At 45.8% G+C, this 12937-nt stretch overlaps 1 protein-coding gene across 4 annotated transcripts in view; it reads left to right on the top strand.

Annotated features, from left to right (window-relative positions):
- The window catches only part of DNMT3A (DNA methyltransferase 3 alpha), a 473310-nt gene that overhangs the window by 416914 nt on the left and 43459 nt on the right, over positions 1-12937 (top strand). The gene's annotated exons all lie outside the window — the stretch shown is intronic.

Genomic DNA, 12937 nt, shown 5'->3' with positions numbered 1-12937 from the left:
CAGGTTGTACTGTGCAGGTTGTATTTAGATTGTACTGTGCGGGTTGTACTTAGATTGTACTGTGCAGGTTGTATTTAGGTTGTACTGTGCAGGTTGTATTTAGGTTGTACTGTGCAGGTTGTACTGTGCAGGTTGTACTTAGGTTGTACTGTGCAGGTTGTACTTAGGTTGTACGGTGCAGGTTGTACTTAGATTGTACTGTGCAGGCTGTATTTAGATTGTACTGTGCAGGTTGTATTTAGATTGTACTGTGCAGGCTGTATTTAGATTGTACTGTGCAGGCTGTATTTAGATTGTACTGTGCTGGTTGTACTTAGATTGTACTGTGCAGATTGTACTTAGATTGTACTGTGCAGATTGTACTTAGATTGTACTGTGCAGATTGTACTTAGATTGTACTGTGCTGGTTGTATTTAGATTGTACTGTGCAGGTTGTATTTAGATTGTACTGTGCAGGTTGTATTTAGATTGTACTGTGCAGGCTGTATTTAGATTGTACTGTGCAGGTTGTATTTAGATTGTACTGAACAGGTTGTATTTAGATTGTACTGTGCAGGCTGTATTTAGATTGTACTGTGCAGGCTGTATTTAGATTGTACTGTGCAGGTTGTACTTAGATTGTACTGTGCAGGCTGTATTTAGATTGTACTGTACAGGTTGTATTTAGATTGTACTGTGCAGGCTGTATTTAGATTGTACTGTGCAGGTTGTACTTAGATTGTACTGAGCAGGTTGTACTGTACAGGTTGTACTTAGATTGTACTGTGCAGGTTGTACTGTGCAGGCTGTACTTAGATTGTACTGTGCAGGTTGTACTTAGATTGTACTGTGCAGGCTGTATTTAGATTGTACTGTACAGGTTGTATTTAGATTGTACTGTGCAGGTTGTATTTAGATTGTACTGTGCAGGTTGTACTTAGATTGTACTGTGCAGGCTGTATTTAGATTGTACTGTGCAGGTTGTATTTAGATTGTACTGTGCAGGTTGTACTTAGATTGTACTATACAGGCTGTACTTAGATTGTACTGTGCAGGTTGTACTTAGATTGTACTGTACAGGTTGTACTTAGATTGTACTGTGCAGGTTGTACTTAGATTGTACTGTGCAGGTTGGATTTGTGTGTACAGTCCATGTTGTAGTTGAGTTGTATCGTTCAGGTTATATTATGAGTTGTCTTGTGCAGATTGTACTGTGTAGGTTGTACTTAGGTGTTGTGCATTGTAGATTGTGCTTTGGTTGTACTTAGGTTGTGCATTGTAGATTGTGCTTAGGTTGTACGTGGATTGTACTGTGCAGGTTGTACTTAGATTGTACTGTGCAGGTTGTACTTAGATTGTACTGTGCAGGTTGTATTTAGATTGTACTGTGCAGGTTGTATTTAGATTGTACTGTGCGGGTTGTACTTAGATTGTACTGTGCAGGTTGTATTTAGATTGTACTGTGCAGGTTGTATTTAGGTTGTACTGTGCAGGTTGTACTGTGCAGGTTGTATTTAGATTGTACTGTGCGGGTTGTACTTAGATTGTACTGTGCAGGTTGTATTTAGGTTGTACTGTGCAGGTTGTATTTAGGTTGTACTGTGCAGGTTGTACTGTGCAGGTTGTACTTAGGTTGTACTGTGCAGGTTGTACTTAGGTTGTACGGTGCAGGTTGTACTTAGATTGTACTGTGCAGGCTGTATTTAGATTGTACTGTACAGGTTGTACTTAGGTCCTATTGTACTGTGCAGGTTGTACTTAGATTGTACTGTGCAAGTTGTACTTAGATTGTACTGTCCAGGTTGTACTTAGATTGTACTGTGCAGGTTGTACTTAGATTGTACTGTGCAGGTTGTATTTAGATTGTACTGTGCAGGTTGTATTTAGATTGTACTGTGCAGGCTGTATTTAGATTGTACTGTGCAGGTTGTACTTAGATTGTACTGTGCAGGTTGTACTTAGATTGTACTGTGCAGGCTGTACTTAGATTGTACGGTGCAGGCTGTACTTAGATTGTACGGTCCAGGCTGTATTTAGATTGTACTGTGCAGGTTGTATTTAGATTGTACTGTACAGGTTGTATTTAGATTGTACTGTACAGGTTGTACTTAGGTTGTACTGTACAGGTTGTACTTAGGTTGTACTGTGCAGGTTGTACTTAGGTTGTACTGTGCAGGTTGTACTTAGATTGTACTGTGCAGGTTGTACTAAGATTGTACTGTACAGGCTGTATTTAGATTGTACTGTGCAGGTTGTACTTAGATTGTACTGTGCAAGTTGTACTTAGATTGTACTGTGCAGGTTGTACTTAGATTGTACTGTGCAGGTTGTACTTAGATTGTACTGTGCAGGCTGTATTTAGATTGTACGGTGCAGGCTGTACTTAGATTGTACTGTGCAGGTTGTATTTAGATTGTACTGTGCAGGCTGTATTTAGATTGTACTGTGCAGGTTGTATTTAGATTGTACTGTGCAGGCTGTATTTAGATTGTACTGTGCAGGCTGTATTTAGATTGTACTGTGCAGGTTGTACTTAGATTGTACTGTGCAGGCTGTACTTAGATTGTACTGTGCAGGCTGTACTTAGATTGTACTGTGCAGGTTGTACTTAGATTGTACTGTGCAGGTTGTACTTAGATTGTACTGTGCAGGTTGTATATAGATTGTACTGTGCAGGTTGTATTTAGATTGTACTGTGCAGGCTGTATTTAGATTGTACTGTGCAGGCTGTACTTAGATTGTACTGTGCAGGTTGTATTTAGATTGTACTGTGCAGGTTGTATTTAGATTGTACTGTGCAGGTTGTACTTAGATTGTACTGTGCAGGTTGTACTTAGATTGTACTGTGCAGGTTGTATTTAGATTGTACTGTACAGGCTGTATTTAGATTGTACTGTGCAGGTTGTACTTAGATTGTACTGTGCAGGTTGTACTTAGATTGTACTGTGCAGGTTGTATTTAGATTGTACTGTGCAGGTTGTACTTAGATTGTACTGTGCAGGTTGTATTTAGATTGTACTGTGCAGGTTGTATTTAGATTGTACTGTGCAGGTTGTATTTAGATTGTACTGTGCAGGTTGTACTTAGATTGTACTGTGCAGGCTGTACTTAGATTGTACTGTGCAGGTTGGACTGTACAGGTTGTACTTAGATTGTACTGTACAGGTTGTACTTAGATTGTACTGTGCAGGTTGTACTTAGATTGTACTGTGCAGGTTGTATTTAGATTGTACTGTGCAGGCTGTATTTAGATTGTACTGTGCAGGTTGTATTTAGATTGTACTGTGCAGGCTGTATTTAGATTGTACTGTGCAGGCTGTACTTAGATTGTACTGTGCAGGTTGTACTTAGATTGTACTGTGCAGGTTGTATTTAGATTGTACTGTGCAGGTTGTACTTAGATTGTACTGTGCAGGTTGTATTTAGATTGTACTGTGCAGGCTGTATTTAGATTGTACTGTGCAGGTTGTACTTAGATTGTACTGTGCAGGTTGTACTTAGATTGTACTGTGCAGGTTGTATTTAGATTGTACTGTGCAGGTTGTATTTAGATTGTACTGTACAGGCTGTATTTAGATTGTACTGTGCAGGTTGTACTTAGATTGTACTGTGCAGGTTGTACTTAGATTGTACGGTCCAGGCTGTATTTAGATTGTACTGTGCAGGTTGTATTTAGATTGTACTGTACAGGTTGTATTTAGATTGTACTGTACAGGTTGTACTTAGGTTGTACTGTACAGGTTGTACTTAGGTTGTACTGTACAGGTTGTACTTAGGTTGTACTGTGCAGGTTGTACTTAGATTGTACTGTACAGGCTGTATTTAGATTGTACTGTGCAGGTTGTACTTAGATTGTACTGTGCAAGTTGTACTTAGATTGTACTGTGCAGGTTGTACTTAGATTGTACTGTGCAGGTTGTACTTAGATTGTACTGTGCAGGTTGTACTTAGATTGTACGGTGCAGGCTGTATTTAGATTGTACTGTGCAGGTTGTATTTAGATTGTACTGTGCAGGCTGTATTTAGATTGTACTGTGCAGGTTGTATTTAGATTGTACTGTGCAGGCTGTATTTAGATTGTACTGTGCAGGCTGTACTTAGATTGTACTGTGCAGGTTGTACTTAGATTGTACTGTGCAGGTTGTATTTAGATTGTACTGTGCAGGTTGTACTTAGATTGTACTGTGCAGGTTGTATTTAGATTGTACTGTACAGGCTGTATTTAGATTGTACTGTGCAGGTTGTACTTAGATTGTACTGTGCAGGTTGTATTTAGATTGTACTGTGCAGGCTGTATTTAGATTGTACTGTGCAGGTTGTACTTAGATTGTACTGTGCAGGTTGTATTTAGATTGTACTGTGCAGGTTGTATTTAGATTGTACTGTGCAGGTTGTACTTAGATTGTACTGTGCAGGTTGTACTTAGATTGTACTGTGCAGGCTGTACTTAGATTGTACTGTGCAGGTTGTACTGTACAGGTTGTACTTAGATTGTACTGTACAGGTTGTACTTAGATTGTACTGTGCAGGTTGTACTTAGATTGTACTGTGCAGGTTGTATTTAGATTGTACTGTGCAGGTTGTACTTAGATTGTACTGTGCAGGTTGTACTTAGATTGTACTGTACAGGTTGTACTTAGATTGTACTGTACAGGCTGTACTTAGATTGTACTGTGCAGGTTGTACTGTACAGGTTGCACTTAGATTGTACTGTGCAGGTTGTACTGTACAGGTTGTACTTAGATTGTACTGTGTAGGTTGTACTTAGGTGTTGTGCATTGTAGATTGTGCTTTGGTTGTACTTAGGTTGTGCATTGTAGATTGTGCTTAGGTTGTACGTGGATTGTACTGTGCAGGTTGTACTTAGATTGTACTGTGCAGGTTGTACTTAGATTGTACTGTGCAGGTTGTATTTAGATTGTACTGTGCAGGTTGTATTTAGATTGTACTGTGCAGGTTGTACTGTGCAGGTTGTATTTAGATTGTACTGTGCGGGTTGTACTTAGATTGTACTGTGCAGGTTGTATTTAGGTTGTACTGTGCAGGTTGTATTTAGGTTGTACTGTGCAGGTTGTACTGTGCAGGTTGTACTTAGGTTGTACTGTGCAGGTTGTACTTAGGTTGTACGGTGCAGGTTGTACTTAGATTGTACTGTGCAGGCTGTATTTAGATTGTACTGTACAGGTTGTACTTAGGTCCTATTGTACTGTGCAGGTTGTACTTAGATTGTACTGTGCAAGTTGTACTTAGATTGTACTGTCCAGGTTGTACTTAGATTGTACTGTGCAGGTTGTACTTAGATTGTACTGTGCAGGTTGTATTTAGATTGTACTGTGCAGGTTGTATTTAGATTGTACTGTGCAGGCGGAATTTAGATTGTACTGTGCAGGTTGTACTTAGATTGTACTGTGCAGGTTGTACTTAGATTGTACTGTGCAGGCTGTACTTAGATTGTACGGTGCAGGCTGTACTTAGATTGTACGGTCCAGGCTGTATTTAGATTGTACTGTGCAGGTTGTATTTAGATTGTACTGTACAGGTTGTATTTAGATTGTACTGTACAGGTTGTACTTAGGTTGTACTGTACAGGTTGTACTTAGGTTGTACTGTGCAGGTTGTACTTAGATTGTACTGTGCAGGTTGTACTAAGATTGTACTGTACAGGCTGTATTTAGATTGTACTGTGCAGGTTGTACTTAGATTGTACTGTGCAAGTTGTACTTAGATTGTACTGTGCAGGTTGTACTTAGATTGTACTGTGCAGGTTGTACTTAGATTGTACTGTGCAGGTTGTACTTAGATTGTACGGTGCAGGCTGTATTTAGATTGTACTGTGCAGGTTGTATTTAGATTGTACTGTGCAGGTTGTATTTAGATTGTACTGTGCAGGTTGTATTTAGATTGTACTGTGCAGGTTGTATTTAGATTGTACTGTGCAGGCTGTATTTAGATTGTACTGTGCAGGCTGTACTTAGATTGTACTGTGCAGGTTGTACTTAGATTGTACTGTGCAGGTTGTATTTAGATTGTACTGTGCAGGTTGTACTTAGATTGTACTGTGCAGGTTGTATTTAGATTGTACTGTACAGGCTGTATTTAGATTGTACTGTGCAGGTTGTACTTAGATTGTACTGTGCAGGTTGTACTTAGATTGTACTGTGCAGGTTGTATTTAGATTGTACTGTGCAGGCTGTATTTAGATTGTACTGTGCAGGTTGTACTTAGATTGTACTGTGCAGGTTGTACTTAGATTGTACTGTGCAGGTTGTATTTAGATTGTACTGTGCAGGTTGTACTTAGATTGTACTGTGCAGGTTGTACTTAGATTGTACTGTGCAGGTTGTACTTAGATTGTACTGTGCAGGCTGTACTTAGATTGTACTGTGCAGGTTGTACTGTACAGGTTGTACTTAGATTGTACTGTACAGGTTGTACTTAGATTGTACTGTGCAGGTTGTACTTAGATTGTACTGTGCAGGTTGTATTTAGATTGTACTGTGCAGGTTGTACTTAGATTGTACTGTGCAGGTTGTACTTAGATTGTACTGTACAGGTTGTACTGTGCAGGTTGTACTTAGATTGTACTGTACATGCTGTACTTAGATTGTACTGTGCAGGTTGTACTGTACAGGTTGCACTTAGATTGTACTGTGCAGGTTGTACTGTACAGGTTGTACTTAGATTGTACTGTGCAGGTTGTACTTAGATTGTACTGTACAGGCTGTACTTAGATTGTACTGTGCAGGTTGTACTTAGATCCTATTGTACTTCGGTTGAATTGTTCAGGTTGTACTGTGCGTATTGTACTTGGCATATATGGGATATGTTGTACTGTGCAGGTGATACTTAGTACCATGCGGGTTTTATTACTTTGTTTCCTTAGACTTTACTGTCCATTAGGTTCTTGGGTTGATCTGTGCAGGTTGTATTAGGGTTGTGCTTGTGTCGTACTGTTCAGGTTGTATTAGGGTTGTGCTTGTGTCGTACTGTTCAGGTTGTATTAGGGTTGTGCTTGTGTCGTACTGTTCAGGTTGTGCTCTGCATATTGTTTTTCCATCCTTCCGCTGATTGTCATTGTGCTGGTATCTACAAGTACACCCGGATCCTTCTCTACAAGTGACGTGAGGTTGGAGGGAGATTTGGACTTGGGTGCCATTTCCCCATAGTCGTACCGCCACATAGTGAGCGGCACCATAATTCCACAAGTTCGTTGTTGCCACTCGGCCCATACGATGAAACGCGTTCCCTGTGGGGAGTTTTCAAGGACCAGACGGATTTGCCCCAATGATTCCAGTTTTTGTAAAGAAAGTAATCACATCAAAGACCGACTTCAAATGAGAGGATGTAACGAGCCGACCAGAAATGATGCCGACAAGAACGTACAAAAATCAAGAAGGGCGGTGGAGACCAAAATAATAAAATGTGCCCCCCGTTAATGCGAATGATAGGAAGTGTCTCCAGATATATCGCCCTCGTATAACGTACTGCATAGAATGTAAGGAGCATTATGTGGGGCGCATCGGGAGAAAAGGGACGAAACGCGTCCAACAGTTCTACATCAACAAAGGCGACAATCCGTCACACACAAATAACACCAGTAGTTTGGTTTTCTGCAGCATAAAAAAAGGTCGTTAAGCCAAAAATAAACTGAAATCTTTTCAGGTGGAAAATAAAATAATGCTGTTGCATAAATCTGCACACCCTACACTAATACTTTGTTGCAGTCCCCTATGAATTTCTGACAGCGTTCAGTCTTTTTGGGTCAGGTCTATCAGCACGGCATAACCAGAATTGGCGATCTTTGCCAGCTCCTCTTTGCAGCAGCTCCACATTTGTCAGATTATGGGGGCATCTCCTGTGTACAGCGCCCTCTTCAGGTCACCACAGATTGTCCCTTGGGTTCAGGTCTGGGCTCAGGCTGGGTCTTTCCAGAACTTCCATCTTCTTCTAGGGAAAGCCGTTCTTTTGGTGATTTGGAGTTCACTTGGGGGTGTTGTCATGTGAAAGGTGAAATTCATCTTCAGCTTTTTAGCAGACACCTGGAGGTTTTCATGCAAAAATGACTGATATTTGGAACTGTTCATAATTCCTTTCATCTCCACTTCCAGCTACCGAAAAACAGTTCCAAAGCACAGTGCTGTCTCCACCATGCCTCACTATGGGGATGGTGATCTTCTGGTGATGTGCACTGTGTGCTTTGCAGCTTTTGAAATTATGGCCAGAATTGGATTTTTTTACTTTAGAAGAAAAGGCTTCTGTCCACCCTACCCCACAGGCAAGACATATGAAGAATATGGGAGATAGTTGTCACATGCAGAACAAAACCAGGACTTGTCAGACATTCCGGCAGCTCCTCTAATGTTGCTGTTGGCCTCTTGGCAGCATCCCAGATCAATCTTCTTTTTGTCTTTTCAGCAGTTTTTGGTGCATATCCAGTTCTAGATAATATCACTTTTGTGCCAAATTTAATGCACTTCTTGATGACGTCCTCTCAGTACTTTATGGTAGATCTGTTCCCTTGAACATTTTTTGTTACCTTCTCCTGATAACTTTCAGCAATGAGGTCCTTTGCTGTGTTGTCAGCTGTTTGTGTTTCAGTAACTGTATTATTCTGTATATCTACACTGCACAGTACCAGTTCTCCTGTCTTGTGTACGGGGTGTAATTCTCAGTATCTGTATTATTCTGTAGTGTCTTGCAAAAGTATTCACCCACCCCCACCCCTTTGGCTTTTTACCTATTTTGTTACATTACTACCTGTTTGTAAATATTTTTGGAATCCGATTTGTGTCTGATGCATCAGCACTAAATAGTCTAAGTTGGTGAAGTGAGAAAAATATAGGTATAAATTACATTTATGGGCTGAAATAACTAAAAATTGTCATGTGCATATGTATTCACCCCCTTTTGCTATGAAGCCACTAAACATTTCTGGTGCAAGCAATTACCTTGATAAGTCCCATGCTTAGTGACAGGACGTCCACCGGTGAACAATCTAATGTCACATGTCTGTCAGTATATACACTTTACCTTATCTGAAAGGCCACAGAGGCTGCAATACCATTAACAAGAGGCACCACTAACGAAACACCACCATAAAAAGACCAAGGAGGTCTCCAGACACCAGCATGAAGACCAAAGAGGTCTCCAGACACCAGCGTGAAGACCAAGGAGGTCTCCAGACACCAGCGTGAAGACCAAGGAGGTCTCCAGACACCAGCGTGAAGACCAAGGAGGTCTCCAGACACCAGCGTGAAGACCAAGGAGGTCTCCAGACACCAGCGTGAAGACCAAGTAGGTCACCAGACACCAGCGTGAAGACCAAGGAGGTCTCCAGACACCAGCGTGAAGACCAAGGTGGTCTCCAGACACCAGCATGAAGACCAAGGTGGTCTCCAGACACCAGCATGAAGACCAAGGAGGTCTCCAGACACCAGCATGAAGACCAAGGAGGTCTCCAGACACCAGCATGAAGACCAAGGAGGTCTCCGGACACCAGCATGAAGACCAAGGAGGTCTCCGGACACCGCCATGAAGACCAAGGAGGTCTCCGGACACCGCCATGAAGACCAAGGAGGTCTCCGGACACCGCCATGAAGACCAAGGAGGTCTCCGGACACCGCCATGAAGACCAAGGAGGTCTCCGGACACCGCCATGAAGACCAAGGAGGTCTCCGGACACCGCCATGAAGACCAAGGAGGTCTCCGGACACCGCCATGAAGACCAAGGAGGTCTCCGGACACCGCCATGAAGACCAAGGAGGTCTCCGGACACCGCCATGAAGACCAAGGAGGTCTCCGGACACCGCCATGAAGACCAAGGAGGTCTCCGGACACCGCCATGAAGACCAAGGAGGTCTCCGGACACCGCCATGAAGACCAAGGAGGTCTCCGGACACCGCCATGAAGACCAAGGAGGTCTCCGGACACCGCCATGAAGACCAAGGAGGACTCCGGACACCGCCATGAAGACCAAGGAGGACTCCGGACACCGCCATGAAGACCAAGGAGGACTCCGGACACCGCCATGAAGACCAAGGAGGTCTCCGGACACCGCCATGAAGACCAAGGAGGTCTCCGGACACCGCCATGAAGACCAAGGAGGTCTCCGGACACCGCCATGAAGACCAAGGAGGTCTCCGGACACCGCCATGAAGACCAAGGAGGTCTCCGGACACCGCCATGAAGACCAAGGAGGTCTCCGGACACCGCCATGAAGACCAAGGAGGTCTCCGGACACCGCCATGAAGACCAAGGAGGTCTCCGGACACCGCCATGAAGACCAAGGAGGTCTCCGGACACCGCCATGAAGACCAAGGAGGTCTCCGGACACCGCCATGAAGACCAAGGAGGTCTCCGGACACCGCCATGAAGACCAAGGAGGTCTCCGGACACCGCCATGAAGACCAAGGAGGTCTCCGGACACCGCCATGAAGACCAAGGAGGTCTCCGGACACCGCCATGAAGACCAAGGAGGTCTCCGGACACCGCCATGAAGACCAAGGAGGTCTCCGGACACCGCCATGAAGACCAAGGAGGTCTCCGGACACCGCCATGAAGACCAAGGAGGTCTCCGGACACCGCCATGAAGACCAAGGAGGTCTCCGGACACCGCCATGAAGACCAAGGAGGTCTCCGGACACCGCCATGAAGACCAAGGAGGTCTCCGGACACCGCCATGAAGACCACGGAGGTCTCCGGACACCGCCATGAAGACCAAGGAGGTCTCCGGACACCGCCATGAAGACCAAGGAGATCTCCAAGCAAGTCAGGGACAAAGTTGTTGAAAAGTACAAGTCATGGTTCGGTTAGAAAGAAATCTCCCAATCTCTGATGATCCCACGGAGCACCATCAAATGCATTATCATCAAATGGAAAGAACATGGTCCCACAACAAACCTGCCAAGAGAGGGCGCCCACCAAAACTCACAGCCCGGGCAAGGAGGGCATTAATCAGAGAGGCAGCACAGAGACCAAATGTAACGCTGAAGGAAGGCAGAGTACCCAAGCAGAGACTGGCGTATTTTTCAGCAGCAGGGACAGGGAAAATGGTCCGAGTCGAGGAGAAGATGGATGGTGCGAAATACAGGGATATTCTTGAGCAAAACCTGTTTCAGTCTGTCAGTGACTTGAGACTGGGACGGAGGTTCACCTTCCAACAAAACAGTGACCCAAAGCTACTGCTAAAGCAACACTCGAGGAGTGTAAGGGGAAACGTGTAAATGTTCTGGAGGGTCCGAGTCACAGCCCAGACCTTACTCCAAGGCAGAATCTGTGGTCAGACGTGAAGATGGTGTTCACCAGAGGAAACATCTAACCTGAAGGAGCTGGAGCAGTTTTTCCTTGAGGAATGGGCAAAAATCCCAGTGATCAGATGTGGAAAACTCAGAGAGACTTATCCAAAGCGACTTGTAGCTGTACATGTCAGTGTCGCTCGGTCTACTCTGTGCCCCCCTAATATGCCAGAGCGGTGCCTCCTATGATTGGTGTCCCGGAGCGGTAATCCCTATGATTGGTGTCCCAGAACAGTGCCCCCTATGGTTGGTGTCTCGGAGCAGTGCCCCCCTGCTATCTCCGGAGCAGTGCCCCCCCCCCCTCTGATTGGTTACCCGGAGCAGTGCTCCCCCTATGATTGGTGTCCCGGAGCAGTGCCCCCCCTATGATTGATGTCCCGGAGCAGTGCCCCCCCTATGATTGGTGTCCCGGAGCGGTGCCCCTCTATGATTGGTGTCCCGGAGCGGTGCCCCCCCTATGATTGGTGTCCCGGAGTGGTGCTCCCCCTATGATTGGTGTCCCGGAGCAGTGCCCCCCTATGATTGGTGTCCCGGAGTGGTGCTCCCCCTATGATTAGTGTCCCGGAGCAGTGCCCCCCCTATGATTGGTGTCCCGGAGCGGTGCTCCCTATGATTGGTGTCCCGGAGCGGTGCCCCCCTATGATTGGTGTCCCGGAGCGGTGCCCCCCCCTATGATTGGTGTCCCGGAGTTGTGCTCCCCCTATGATTGGTGTCCCGGAGCAGTGCCCCCCTATGATTGGTGTCCCAGAGTGGTGCTCCCCCTATGATTGGTGTCCCGGAGTGGTGCTCCCCCTATGATTGATGTCCTGGAGCGGTGCTCCCTATGATTGATGTCCCGGAGCAGTGCCCCCCTATGATTGGTGTCCCGGAGCGGTGCCCCCCTATGATTGGTGTCCTGGAGCAGTGCCCCCCTATGATTGGTGTCCTGGAGCAGTGCCCCCCTATGATTGGTGTCCCGGAGCGGTGCTCCCTATGATTGGTGTCCCGGAGCAGTGCCCCCCCTATGATTGGTGTCCCGGAGCAGTGCCCCCCCTATGATTGGTGTCCCGGAGCGGTGCTCCCTATGATTGATGTCCCGGAGCAGTGCCCCCCTATGATTGGTGTCCCGGAGCGGTGCCCCCCTATGATTGGTGTCCTGGAGCAGTGCCCCCCTATGATTGGTGTCCTGGAGCAGTGCCCCCCCTATGATTGGTGTCCTGGAGCAGTGCCCCCCTATGATTGGTGTCCTGGAGCAGTGCCCCCCTATGATTGGTGTCCTGGAGCAGTGCCCCCCTATGATTGGTGTCCCGGAGCAGTGCCCCCCCTATGATTGGTGTCCTGGAGCAGTGCCCCCCCTATGATTGGTGTCCTGGAGCGGTGCTCCCCCTATGATTGGTGTCCCAGAGCGGTGCCCCCCCTATGATTGGTGTCCTGGAGCGGTGCCCCCCCTATGATTGGTGTCCCGGAGCAGTGCCCCCCTATGATTGGTTCCCCCTGTGACCCGGCCGCTGACCCTCCACATTTGTGGCTTCCTGTTTCCTCGGAGACTGTTTGTTGCTGAAGTGAATTATGGGTTGTGGTCGCCGCGGTGACTGCAGTGATGGTGGGAAATGAAGCTGGATCCTGGAGATTACACTCCGGCCATAAATCACCCCGAGGACCCCCCCACAGTGACTGGAGCTGGG

The sequence above is a fragment of the Phyllobates terribilis genome, unplaced genomic scaffold (assembly GCF_046119375.1).
Source record: "Phyllobates terribilis strain yellow unplaced genomic scaffold, ASM4611937v1 Scaffold_3__8_contigs__length_932513732, whole genome shotgun sequence".
In the NCBI taxonomy this organism is placed as follows: domain Eukaryota; kingdom Metazoa; phylum Chordata; class Amphibia; order Anura; family Dendrobatidae; genus Phyllobates; species Phyllobates terribilis.
The sequence above is the reverse complement of the archived record's forward strand: the minus strand, read 5'-3'. Positions and strand labels throughout refer to the sequence as shown.